This window comes from Myiozetetes cayanensis, unplaced genomic scaffold (assembly GCF_022539395.1).
Source record: "Myiozetetes cayanensis isolate MyiCay16 unplaced genomic scaffold, myiCay2020 scf1, whole genome shotgun sequence".
Taxonomy (NCBI): Eukaryota; Metazoa; Chordata; class Aves; order Passeriformes; family Tyrannidae; genus Myiozetetes; species Myiozetetes cayanensis.
Genome location: NW_026086604.1, coordinates 81305389 through 81319425, shown reverse-complemented (window position 1 = coordinate 81319425; position 14037 = coordinate 81305389). Strand labels below are relative to the sequence as shown.

General features: G+C 40.9%; 1 protein-coding gene across 4 annotated transcripts in view; it reads left to right on the top strand.

Moving 5' to 3' along the window:
- The window catches only part of RNF152 (ring finger protein 152), a 45331-nt gene that overhangs the window by 18592 nt on the left and 12702 nt on the right, over positions 1–14037 (top strand). The gene's annotated exons all lie outside the window — the stretch shown is intronic.

Sequence of the window (14037 nt, the reverse complement as noted above, 5' to 3'; positions counted from 1 at the left end):
AAATATCCAATGGGAGTTCATCTGATTGTAGTAAGTAAAGGAAATGCCCCCTCCTGTCTACCCTCTTGTCACACGGTGAAAGCTGCCTGGAATGTCCTTTAGATGTGGCTTTAGCTGAAGGCAATGATGAGGCCCTCTGTGAATGAGGAATCATATAAAATAACAAAAAATTAATCAAGCAGCTTGTTTGGAAAATTAATTTTTGTTATGTCTGCCATGGACAGACGCTTGTGGTTGAGATGGAGACATGATTGCATATGATTTGATTTTAAAGGCATACTCCTGTGTTTGGTGAAATGTGCCATCCTTAGGGTAGGTTTTTTGCCACAACTTTCCAGCATCCTGTCTGCCAGCTCATGTGCCTCAGGCAGTCCAGTGAGTCCCTATCTGGCCTCCTGGCCGGAGGGACAGCCTGGGTTGTGGCTTCCTGTTTGCACAGGAGATGCAGCTCCTGATTTCTCCAAAGAGAATGCCTCCCCTCACCCACCCTTTTTAACCTTTTTTATGGCAGCATGATAATTCAGAGAGCTTTTATTCGCTAGCAAGAAAATCTACTAGCTTGCTCTGTTTTTGAGACATATTAAATCAAAAACTAACTTCATGTGGGCTGTTTGCTACAGGCAATTTATTTGCTGACTTTTTTTTTCTGCTTGTGAAATGCCTTTGAATAGCTCCATTTTTTCTTTACACTCACTGACTCTTCAGATGCGACTTCAGAGGGGAATACATTTGAAACCTTGTATTTGAAACCCTGTACCCCTCTGGCTTTTGTCAATGAGGAGGAATAGCGGATGGGAGGGTACAGCACTTGATGTTCAATGTTTAGCTCACTTGGGTTGGCTGTCATTTGTAATCACACGGTTTTCAAAACACTACAACAACACAGGAACATTTTCAGCAGAGTGGGTCCACAAAAGGCCTTAAGTACTGCACTATCAAGCCTCTGGGCATTGTATGCTATGAGATGCAGGTAACAAAACTTCTTGTGCAATTCCAAGAGAAAAGTTGGCCCAGGAAAGCTGGCATCCCAAATCCCGAGACAAACTGCTTCCAAGGGAGATGGAAGAGGAGGACTTCTAAGCCAGCAGCCCTCTTTCTGTTCCAGGAAAACCTGCTGAACTGCTCCTTTGTATTCCTTTCTGGAGTTAGGTACCTTCTGCTGAGCTGCAAGCAGTGGTGGAAGAGCTAGCGGTTCTTTCTCTGAGTTAGGTCTGATGCTCAGCCCAAAGGAAGCTAACACTGAACTCCCACCTTTGTCTAACAGCATTTGATCTTGGATCTTTTTATCTTCATAGTTAAAACCATTAGACTGCCTGGGTTTTAGCCTTTTTCCAAATGAATTTTTAATATAAAGTAATTAAACATTCATTGGATCAGGGACGGGAACTTGCCTTCCCCTCACACTTGCTTTTCCCTTTCTGACCTGGATATTGAATTATGCACTTCAAAGTGGAATGGGGTTAGGAGGAGGCATTAGTGGAGCTCAGCTGAACTACTGAAATTCCTGGTACTTAAAACTTTCATCTGGAGAAGGGAAAAGAATATTATAATTTAGTCAGATTCACCCTTAGTGAAAGAAGGTTTTCTTCTGCCATGAGCATACCCAGGTTCATGTGTGGGTTCACCAAGTCTGCCACTGGCATGTGGCTTGGGGAGGTCCTGACCCTGTTGCATGCAGATTAATTTGGACAGAAGGCTTGTTTTGAAGCTAAATTTAGGCTAGTTTAGGTCTTGCTATTGCCAGTAAAGCTGAGATGTCCATTAACAGCAGTATTAATAGTTCAGATGCTTGTTCCAGTGCATAACTCTGTTAATAGAGGTGCTTTCTAAATTGCAGATCACAGACCCAGTATTGCATCTATGTGTGTTTAAACTTTTTCTTAAGTAGTACCCCCTAATTTTTTTACTGATAGTGGTGTTATCTTGGCTCAGAATTTAAGCTTGTGATCAACAGGTTTACTTTCTTAGTTATCTTCTTCAGAACTCTTTCAAGGCAGCTGCTGTTGAGACTCTGTTGGAGGACTACCTGCAAAAGTGTTAATTTAAACATTATCTTCGGCCTGAGGTTCTGCCTTGAGGGAAAGTAAGCATTAGCTAGCTCTTGGAAAGATTGGTGCAATTCTCCAGCCAGCTCTGTGATGGACACATGCTTGCACATTCATTGCTTCTCCAGGTGTATTGCAGCTCAGAATAACACCTTTTTTTTTTTTTTCCACTCTTCTTTTTGGTGTAAGGAAAAGAAAACAAAGGACCATTGAAGAGAGAAGGTTATCAGCACTCCTGATATTCTAGGTTATTGAATTGTGTTGAAATAATGAGTTTGTTCATCAGGCTAGGTTGTTTGTATCTAATTCTCTGAATATTTTTTTTTTCATTACAGCAACTTGCACAGGGATCTAGAGATGATGAAAAGGATTGCTTTCCCCTCATGTTTAATGGAAAACTTTTTGTGTTTTGGCTGTCTTGTCCCATTGCTAAGCCCTGACATATTTATATTCTAATTTCAGGATGAGGTGTTAGCAGCATGAGGAAATGGGGTGTTTGCAGCATCCAGGAGCCATGAGCCCCTCTAACTCCATTTCACTTCAGTGTCAAGCAGTGGGGTACCACCATGAAGACTACACTTCAAGGTCTTTTTGTCACGCTAGTGCAAACTAGCTAAAGCCTTGAGGGGTGTTGGTGAATAAGGGTTTAAAGATCCAATCCTGTGTAGTGGAATTCTTTTAAACTGAAAATGGGAAGAATTGCATGGCGAAGGATGGAGTAAGGGCTATATTGCTACAGTGCCTCAGAAATGTTCTTGCAGCAGAAAAGTCCCTCCTCCTTAGCTTCTGAGTGGAAAAAGGGTGAAGCCATTTTCCTCTTCAGTTGGTTTTACAACTGGTTTGAAGATTCGCCCTGTATTGTCTTCTGGAAGAGTTTTTCTACATCCTAATTTTGGTAAAGTTCATTGGTTTATTTTATGGAGAGAATAAAACCCCAAAACTAATCTCCTTTCACTGAAAAATGGAGTTGAAGGGTTAGGTTTTGGAATGCTAGCAACATCTCCCATGGGAACTGTAATTAGCATACTTTATTTTCTCATTTGTCCCCTGGGACTTGGCTTTATGGCTGACTTCCATCTCCTCTTTTCAATGTTTAGTTACCATTGTGGTTATGGGAGATGCAGTCTAGCTGGGAAGCCCAGTCCCTGCTGGAGGTTGAGAACATGGGTCTTCATCATGTATGAAAGTACCTTGAGCTGGCGTAAGCAACATTTCACAGTTCTGAAAATGGGCTGCCAAATTTCCAGTATTTAGTAGGAAGGCAACACTTCCCTTAGTACAGGTGACATAGCTGTTAATTTCGTATAATTCATAAGGTGCTCATTTGAAACCCTAAATTTTCACGAAAACTTACTTATCTCTATTTTCAATCAGCATCTTGGCTTAATTTGTGAGCACAAAATACCATTTTTAGGGGCTTGACCTGCAGTAATAAAGTGTGATTCTAGGATACTGGTGTTCCTTGTAAGTTCAAAGTACAGCAAGTAGGAGATGTGGTTTGATTTGCCTCAGGAGACCTCTCATTTGGCATAAATATTTCTGAAGTGTGGAATGGAGATATACTGGAAGCAGGGATAAAATACTCTTCAGACTTTAGATTTTACTTTCTGAAGTAGATTCCCTTCTTAAAATAGAAATCAACAGAAATGGTGGAATTTTGTTAATTGATCATAGTCAGTCTGTGGAGTAGGAAATGAAGTTTAAGGATACCTAGAAAGACAGAAGCTGGTCAGCAATAGCGAATCAATGAGAACTCAGTGAAGTTTTTTTACTTCTAAATTTGCTTTTAATAAACTGAGCTATTTTTACAGGGACTGTTTACAAGTGCTACTGTTACGGTTGGCTAATTAGCAACATCCTTTGTTAAAAAAACCCTGACCCTCCTGAAAGTCTTCAAGCATACAGAAACGGTTTTTTAATTCTCTCGATTTCACCATGTCTTCTACCTTTCATCTTGTGATCTCTTGCAAACTGCCACTCTCCCTGTTTGTGCAACTTCTACAGAAAACACAAGTAATAGCAGTTGAAAGGGAATTTTAAAATAGATTATGAAATCTAGGGCATGTCAGGATGATTTTGAGGTGGTCTTAAAAATCCAGTGGTTGTCTTTTTTGAAAGCTTTTGCTGAATATTTGAGATTTAGCCTTCCTCCTCTTTATCTAAAGGTCAGGAAGACTGAGGCTTTCCCTTCAGACAGTGCATGTCACATACGTTGGCATACGGGAATTGCCCAGGTCTGCTTGAGGAATGACCGGTTTTCCATTGGAAGGATCCTTGGGCAAGTCTGGCCCAGATCTGCACTTGAGAACAGTTATTGTGAAAGAGCCTTCATCCAGCTCAGAGGAACTGCGTCATATGGAGGGATAAGTAGCAGAAGGAAATGCTGGCAGAACTGGACCCAAGCTGGTTTTCACAGCTGTCCTGATTTACAGTCTGTGTCTCTTGTGATGCAGCCACATCCCGGACACCAGAAGGTGTGAGCTACAGGGCTACTCATGGTTTCACCTTGGTAATGAGTTATTTGAAGAAAAGTTAGAATTGTGTGTCACATTTACTTTCTTCCTTAATTCCTTCTGATTGGAGTCAGTGTGACCCAAAAATAAGTGGCTGTGTTTGGTGAGGGGCAGTGGAAATATGACCCCACAAGTACAGAACAGCTCTTGGAGGAGCTACAGCAAAAAACCCTTCATAGTTTGAGGAACCTGAGTCATTTTTGCCGGTGTTATAGGGTTACATTCCTGTGCTACTCCTTCCTCTGCTGGCTGAAACTCCTTTGTGTGGTCCGTAGGAGTAACTCTTATCTTCTGTGTTAATGGGTGGTTATGAAATGAGAACAAAAAAATTTAAGATCATACACTAGCAATTCTAAGAAAGTGATAAGAATTTACTACTTTGTCTTTTAATAAGAGTATATAATATTGTTGCTTTTTCAAGTGAAGAGAGACACAGAGGTAGCTGTAACCTGTACACATACATTTTTGAATGAGGATATAATGCTGAGTTGGAATTTTTTAGTTCACTCCTTTACAAGTCTCTTTTTCTAGCACTCATGTTCATTTCTTTTGTGTTGTTTTAAACAATATACAGTAGCATTTTTCCATCAGCAAAGGCCTGTGCATTTCAGTGACATTTACTGCTTTCTTTAGAGGGATTATGCAATCAACATAAGGGAATGAAAATATTTAGTGGTTTTTTGTGTTTGGTGTTTTTTTTTTTTTTTTTAAAGAGGTCTGATGCCTATGTTCTTATGGTTGTACAACTGACATTTAAGCACCTGTGTTTTGCACCTGCACTCTTTATTTTTGAGGAGCCTGAAAGTCTGCTTGCAAAATCTGAGCTCATTTGCGAAAATCAAGCTAAAAAAAGAACATAGGTGGATAGAACTATCATCTTTAAAACAAGAAGCTCGTGTTCTAATGTTTCCTCTTTGGTCCTCCACCTCCATTAAATATATGATATTTTCTTTTAAATTTAAATTCAGAACTTACAAAGGGATTGACCCTTTTCATGCCTATTGACTAGTCAGTGCCAGAGAATTTTGCATGCCTTTCTGAACCTGTTTGCAATGCACTTGCCTACATTTTGCTGCCTTGGAACTGTAAAGCTCCCAAGAGTCCACAATAAGTCCGGTCTCCTTTACAGAGAGAGATTGCTCATTAGAGATGACAGTTTATTGTACCTAACAGCAAGGAGGGTACAGAAGCCTCATCAACCCTTAGTTCTGGTTCCCGATCAGATCGGTGGGATATCGAGGAGAGCATCCATGCATCTGTTCAGGGACATCCATGGAAACTAAAGATCCAAATAAGTTCTTACAGCAACAATTGCATAACTTGCTAACTTGGAAATACTTCTGATGCCTCATGATAATCATCAGACAGTTACATTCTTCATTGCTGCTCAGCGTTGAGATTGGTGTGGGTTACAGCAATGCTTCATGACTTGTTTTTCCACGGGTGAATATTTTATGAACCAAATCCCCATTGGGATAGCAGCTAGGAAGGCAGAATAAGCAAGAACAGTTGCCCCGTTCTTTCCCTGCCATCAGCCCGTCTTTGTGTATTAAAAGATACTTGCTCTAAAATCATGTTTTGAACAAACTTTTGTGCAGCACATATGGTGCATAAACCTGGAGCTGGATTGTGCCTTTTCCAGTGGGTGATGTTAGTGAACCTCTAAGACAAAAGGTGTTTATTCCTTGTGAAGAAATGGGTTTGGAATTCTAGATACAGAGGAATTTCCTAAACACAGTGGGTATCGTGGCATTGACTGTGGGCCGTGTTCTGCAAGAAGGACAACATTACTTTGGTTTTATTTGTTTCTCATATCCACAGATATGACCTTGAAGTTTTCCAGTTTTGTGTTTATTTATATTTGGGGTCAATTGTGGGGGAGGGGGACAGGGAAATGCCAGTGATCCACTGACATATACAGGAGAGGAAAGGAAATTACTTTCTGACAGATCTTTTCTGCTATTTCCACATGAGCAGATGGATCCCATGGTACAGGTTTGCCTTTAAGGAGAGTTTAAGCAGTAAATACTTTGCTTTTTGCAAGAGGGCTGGTTACTTTCCATATTTGTATAGCTTTTAGGTAATTCATAAAGACTTCTGATAAAAATACAGGCTTTCTTTTCATGCTGTTGTATGACCTTCAGTATTTTTAAACTCTGAATTTTTCCAGGGGAGAACAATGTGGGAGTTGCATCTTTGTCAACTGAACCAATTACCTCTCTAAATGTTGACTGCTATGCTCGGTAGCTAAAGTTGGACCAAACACTTGACTTCCACAGTTTTTCTTTAAAATTTCATTTTGTAAGAGAATGGCACAATCTTTTCTAGGTTTAAGGATACCTCCTCCTATCTCTCTTAAGTTGCACAGTGTTTTAAACTGTTTTAGACAGAAGGATTAGGGGGTTTCCAGCAAAAGCAAAACAAGCAATTGCTGTTACATTTGGATGAGAGATGCAAAGACCAGGTAGGCCACAGCTTTTAGGTGGATTTATTTCTTCTGGCTGATGAAACTTCTAGACAGAGGCTTTACTGACAGTCAGTGTTTGGAAGAAGTGGCAGTTTGACTGACTTTGATATGGGAGGAGCACAAGTATTGGAGCAAGGCAGAGGGCTCAGAGGAGGTTTGGAATCTTCACTGTGCCTCAAGAAACCATCTGTAGTGACAATTCCTAACCGTGCAGGGGAGCACTGTAGTTGTTATGTATGTGTAGGGCATAGCTAAAAAGAAACAGAAGAGAAACTGATTTCCTAATCGTTGGGGAGTATTTTTTTTGTTTGTTGTGCTGTCTTGAAGCAATAAAAGCCAGCATTATTTCAGCTATATCCCATGTTTGGAGGAGGCTAAGGAAGACACTACCACCTCTCCATGCACAAGGTGGGAAAGCAACTCTACCTGCCCAGTGAGAGCTCTCCCCTCAGTCAGGGAGTGAGTAATGAGCTCAGTGCTTTGGGTGTTCTGTTACCCGTTCTCGCTTCTAGAAATGACCGCACAAGGTGCACCTCAGCTTGCTGATACATCCCATCCAGTACCAAGGGAGAAACTGGGACTGGCAGTGTTTGTCCCTGCTTTTTGGGAGAGAGGGGGGTGGAGACAATCATCCTAAACCAAACTAAACCTTCTGGAGGGTGCTAAATTGGTAGTGGGACAGCCAAGCAGAACTGGCTTTCTTGATCTTGCAAGCTCTGGTGCTTAATGGTTTATATTCTGGAGTGCCACCTGCTGGCACTTGCTCTTTCAGCTCTCTTTATTCAAGAGGCAGCTGCTCCAGAAGATGAGAGCTCTGAGCAAAGAATGTGAATGTTAGTAATAAGAATAAGGGTACTAATTATTTGTATTGATCTTTACATTATTTTTTTTAATTGTCGTGGCACTTAAGGATCTTGTTTATTGGCAAAGACCACACTCTGGCAGGTGTTCTGCAAACTTGGCATGAAAGAAACTGGCAGAGCTTCACTGCTTAAAAAATACAGAGCACAGTGTGAAGGAGTGGTTTAAAAAATAGAAAATGATTTTTCCAATCCATGCTGTTATTTGGCAAAATATGAAGCAATTTTTTATTTATGTCTTTCTTTAGTAAAATGTTTTGATCACGTCTGTGGTTGGCAGAAAAACCCCAAAAGCAGCAATCATTACAGTGAAAGACACCTGACAGTGAAGGTACTTAAGAAAAAGTTAGGAAAACACTGACTCAACTCTAAAAAGTAACAATTATATCAGTAAACTAAATAATTCTGAAAACCTTTTGGCTGGAAAGCAAGGGATGTTGTAGTTTGTGGCACAATGTAAATCTGGATCTGAACATTTTTTTCATCTGGAGCTGAACATTTTTTTCATCGTAGTCAAGAATTTGTTTCGTCAGTAGAAAAGAGGCAATTTTTGCTTCTGTTTTGTAACATTGATTTTCTGTCTGTGTGTCAAATCCCCAGTGGCCGTAAGTCGGTGTGGTTCTTTGGCATTGGTTGTGTGTGCATTGAAATGTCCAATGTTCAGTGTGCCACTGCAAAACTGTACACAGTTATAATACTATAGCAGAAACAATGCAGCTGAGTGGAATCTGGTCCCAACCTGCATAGATGCATGATGCTGTGTATATGTGCACCATGTCTTCTTAGATAATCTCTTCCAGTGCAACACCTTCTAGAACAACAATGCAGACTTTTTGCAATTTCTCCTTTCTTTGTGCAGTCCCTGAGGCACCTCTTTGGTTCTTAACTGCTATTCTCTGTGATGTTGCATGGAACAGAATCACAGAGTTGTTTAGGTTGTAAGAGGCCTTTAAGATCATCAAGTCCAACCAGTAACTCAGCACTTCCATGCTCACTACTAAAGCATGCCCTGAGTTGCCAGATTGACGTGTCTTTTAAATAGCTCCAGTGACTCCACCACTTCCCTGGGCAGCTTGTTCCAATGCTTGACAACCCTTTTTGTGAAGAAATTTTTTCTAACATCTAATCTAAACCTTCTCTGGTGCAACTTGAGGCCGTTTCCTTTCATCCTGTGAGTTGTTACTTGGGAGACTGACCCCCACCTTGCTACAGCCTCCTTTCAGGTAGTTGTAGAGAGCGATACAGTCTCCCCTGAGCCTTCTTTTGCCCAGGCTAAACAATCCCAAGTCCCTGAGCCACTCTTCCTCAGACTTGTGCTCCAGACTCTTCACCAGCCCTGTTGCCCTTCTCTGGACATGCTCTAGCACATTAATGTTCTACTTGTAATGAGGAGCCCAGAACTGAACACAGGTTTCAAGATGGAAATAAGTGGTGAGGCTTGTCTGATATAAGTCTTGAAAAGTAACTAATGATTTTGGGGTGTGCTCTAGGGAACACTAGGATGAGTGTGACTTTTTTTTTTTTAAGAAATCCCTAAACCTCCTTTAGAGCCTTAGCAAGAAACAATTGTAAAAGCCAGCAGTCCTATTGGCCACATAGTCCTCTTCAGCTTTTGATCACATCATGAAATGTAACTTGTCTGTTGAAAACTGTCTCATGTTGGTTTATTTTTGTTTTGGGTTTTTTTTTGTGTGTGTGGGTTTTTTGGTTTTTTTTTTGTTTGTTTGGTTGGTTTTTTTGTTTTGTTTTTTCTAAGCCAACAACCAAAAAAAGCTGAGTAACAGTCTTTGAAAACATACTTTATGAAACTACAGCTGATAGTCAGTGTGTTTATCTCATTTACTTTTGTTAGACTAGGTGTATTGCTAGACTTAAGCATTCCACATTCAGCAGTAGAGCAATATAAGAGATACTTCTGGCTCACTCAGTGGCTGATCACATCAGAAGAAAAATTATTCCAGAGTCAGTACGAAAAGCTTTTGTTTGCCCTCTGCGTTACCTTTTTATAAATTTATTCTTCTGAAAGAAAACAGGCAAATTGAAATGAAAGTTGAAACGAATGGAAATTTCCACTTTTGCCTAAGGAGAAAGCATTTGCTTAATTTGATCTGAAACTGCCAATGAATGAATGAATTTGTTCACCTCAAAACTTCATTTTTTTAGTTAGCTCTAACTCTCAGCAGAAATCATGAGACTGGCTTGCAAATCAGAGACTGAATTTCAAGGGTCCTACCTAATTGGGATTTGGGGTTTCTGAAGTTCATAATTTCAGGATTTTCTTCAGAAAAGTGGTGCTAGCAGCCTTCTTTTTAATGAATTGATTGTCCATAATCCTGTGAGCCTAAAACTCACTGTGGCCATAGACTATTGGGATTGTGATGAAAGTTTCAGCATTAGCTATATTATGCTAGTTACCTTAACTAAGTTTCTTGTGCTGCTGCATTGAAAGGGCTGCAGAATTAGGCACAAAATTAAGAGCTAAAGCAGTTTGCTTCATTTTGATTGTTTTGCTCTAACAGAGTCCTTTACGAGTATTTGCACTTCTTCACACAGCAGAAATGCTGTAAGCTATTAGTTTAAGTGCTGCCAAATGGATGGTATTTTCACACCAGGATGTTTCAAAAGCTGCCAGACTTTGACTGGCAGAAGTATGATGGGTGATGTCTGACACAAGCTTTGAAACTCACTGTAAAGAATGAAATTCAGCTTCACAAAGCTTGGCAGGTCTGGTAAACTTCTTGCAGCTACAGAAGGTGAGTGGCTCTTGGAATTGAATACCATCTCTGTGAAGAAGAGCAACAGTAGATTTCATATAATGGGAGCAAGAATAGTTTATCTTCCTCTGCCTGAGCATTTGAGCAGCTGATTGCCAGTCCCCATTGCAGCATGGCTGCCATAGCAGAGAGGCTAGCAGCTCTTCAGCTTTGAGCCCAGCATCCCAGAGCTGTAATTTATCTCAGCCCACCAAGAGAGGGTTGTGGTAGTGCTAACCTAAGTTATGATCATCACCCTTGAGAACACTGCTTTGCTTAGCTGCAAGACTACTTCTGTCTGCAGACAGTGCTGCTTCATATGAGGGAGAAACCAGTGCAAATCCCCTCACTCTATTCTAGGCTTTGTTCTAGAGTTCTATCCATAGTAGTCTTCTTGTTTCTGTCATGACCATGCCCATGAGCATGGAGAGACCAGAGAGCCTGTCCTGGTATAAGTTTGTTGTCTCACCACTGATCTGAAGTTTTACCTGGTAGTACTGGGGCTTTGAGTGACAATGTGGAACTGGTTGGGATAGCTGCTGTGAAACCAGTTTGTTTAGTTGCATCTCTTCTGGGAAGGTTGGGCTGTGTTTCCTCAGGTCACATGTTTCCAGGGTGGTGTAGGGGAAGCAAAGGTGTCAGCATATGGAGATTACCTTGATCTGCCTGCAGGTGCTGGTGTCGGGTTCTATATTGGTTGAGATGATGGATAGTGTGCTAAATATGTGAATGTGCAACTGACCTCAAAAGCCTGTGTCATCCCATTAACTTCAGCAGCTAATATTAGGTCATGCGCTTCATAACTTGTCTGAACTGGAGCTTGTGGAGTGTTTACAGTCACGAGTAGAAACATGTGGTTTGGAAAAGTATGGGAAGAAATTATTTATCTGGTATAGCCTGCTAAATCTCTTTGGAGGATTTTACTGGTGTAAAGACAGAGAGATAAATCATGAAATAGGAAATCATCAATATGCATGCAGTTCAGGCTTGATCTAACTCTGCTTGTGATCCATATTTGCCGTGAGAATTGGACTGTTCCCAAAATTCAGGAAGTGAGGGTGGTATTAATATTACTAGCTGACAGAATGTTACAGGGTGAATGATTAGTTTCCAATAAGAAAGGAGCTTTTGGTTCAGTTCCAGTTCCTTTTGGTGTAGTCTGCAAACCAAAACGACCAGAGCTGTGACCTGGAGTAGCTGTAGCGCTTATCAGATGAAGATCATGATTTGTCTGCATTACGAAATGACATAGCTATTGACCTTGAGGAGGCATATTAGTTGGCTATCTTCCACTCTCTTGTGAAGATAAACTCTTGGAAATGGTGGTTCTGCATTAGCACAGCTGTTACACATTCTTTGTTGATAAACAGAGGGCTTTACTCCTTTGTACTGGCCCACTTTGCAATTTTCAGGACAGAGGTAAAAAGATGAAAAAAGCTCCCCCTGCCCTTCTAATCTCCTTCAGACTTTATTCTTCAGACTTATTATGATCTGTGAAAGAATTTCCTTACTTATTGTTGTGTGCCTTGTAATATAATATTTTCTGGTTTCTTAGTCCCATCTATCTCCCCTTCCCACACCCCAAGAAAACAAACCCCAGACCACCCCAGCCCTTGAAAGCAGCCTTGTGAAGGTAACTGTTCAGTGATGCGGGTGGCACAGTCAGGTCCTCAGGAAGCTGCGCTGGGTGAGCGCAGAGAGCGCAAAACATGTTAAGCAGGTGGGGGGTGTACGAAGTGGAAGCACAGAGCAGTCGCAACAATTAAAACTCTTCATTGGAAGGACTTTTGTTTCCTGAGGTAAGCGTGAAATTGAGTTTTCAGTTTTTGCATTGTATAGGCAGTATCTGAATGTGTGAGTATCGATTCCTTTCCTCGCTGTTTGGGCCCATAGGCAGGTAGATTTTGTCCTAGTTTTACCTAAACCCACTCATTGACCTCAGAGAGCAGTAGCACTCTCTTCTCTAATTATAGACTAGTGTCTTAATAGACTAATTCAAGCTGTTCCCCACTCAATCACCCACTGACCTGTATCAGTGAGAAAAGTCTGCATTTGAGTTTTATTTAAAATTAAATTTTTTTGGATGGTGTATTTTGTAAGTCTAATACCAGATCCTCAGGGGAGGGAGGGAAGAATCTTTTAATTAAGTTTCTATTTAGGTATCAGGCAAGTTCTATCAGAGGCAGATGAAGCATAAAGCTCTAATGGGAGAGTAAAATTTGTAATTTAAGTGATCAGGTGCTTCATACCTCTCTCAGCATTTTGAGGGCCACAGAATTTTGTCATGTTGCCATAAATGAAAATCCCTTAGAAAGAAGATGTTATGTTGCATTGAAAAGCTGTTACTGAGCATGAGTTTAGCACCTATAGCTCCTCTGGTAATTGTGGGATTTTGGCCTCAATTACTTAAATTGTGACCTTACTTTAAGTTAGGGAAGCATCTTCTAAATCTCTCTTTGCCAACTACCTAACCACTTGTCCCTTATGTTTTAGTCATAAATAACTACTGGTTCTTTTATTCAGGGGCAAGAGGTAGAATTCTTTTCACGCCAACCCTTCCACCTCCGTTCCTCTTGAAGTCCTCTTGATGTCCGTTTGAATGGCAAATGGATCTCTGACTCAGTAGTGGAAAAAGCTGGCTTTTAATTTCTCTCACCATGGGGTTTAGGAATGAGTCAGGCATAATTAAGAGCAGGGAACAAAACTGGAGAAGTGCTAATGGACCTGCAAGTCTTGTGCTCAGAGTGGGCTATAGCATATCATAGAATATAGGATGCTTTGAATGCTGGAGATTTTATTTATTTGTAAATTGTGAGGAACCTTTTAATATCCTATGCTGGGCAGTTTTTAGATTTGGGATGTCTTAAGACCACAGTCAGGTCTCTCATCCTATTCCCTCATGCAAGAAGAGACATGCTAGAACTTAAGTGATAGCAGGAGGGGTGAGGAGTACCTTCACAATCCTTCTAGCAGGGCAGAGCTGCAGCTGGGGGTCTCACCTGCTCTGCTAGGCTGGAGGGAGTCTGGGAGATTTTGTGAAACATATTTCTGGGTCAGCTTGACAAGTGATGTTGTCAAAAATGTGCAGACATGTTGGAGTTGGGCTGGTAAGGAGCAGGGCATGCTCCCACCTGCTCCAGGATGACCTACACGGAGGGCTGCTGACGGGCTGGGTGGGCTGGAAAGCTGTTTGCTTTCTGTCTCTGTGTATCTGAAATAAGCATATTTCTGAGGAATATTTTAATTTCAAATAGTGTTTTTCACTGGTAAAGCATGTCATGTGAAACTGTCTGATGAGCATAGCTGTTTTGCCTCAGCATTAAGAAACATTTGCTGATCTGGCATATTGCAGGTGATTAGTAGTGTTTGCTGTTGGAACAAAGTGCAGCTTATCCTGGT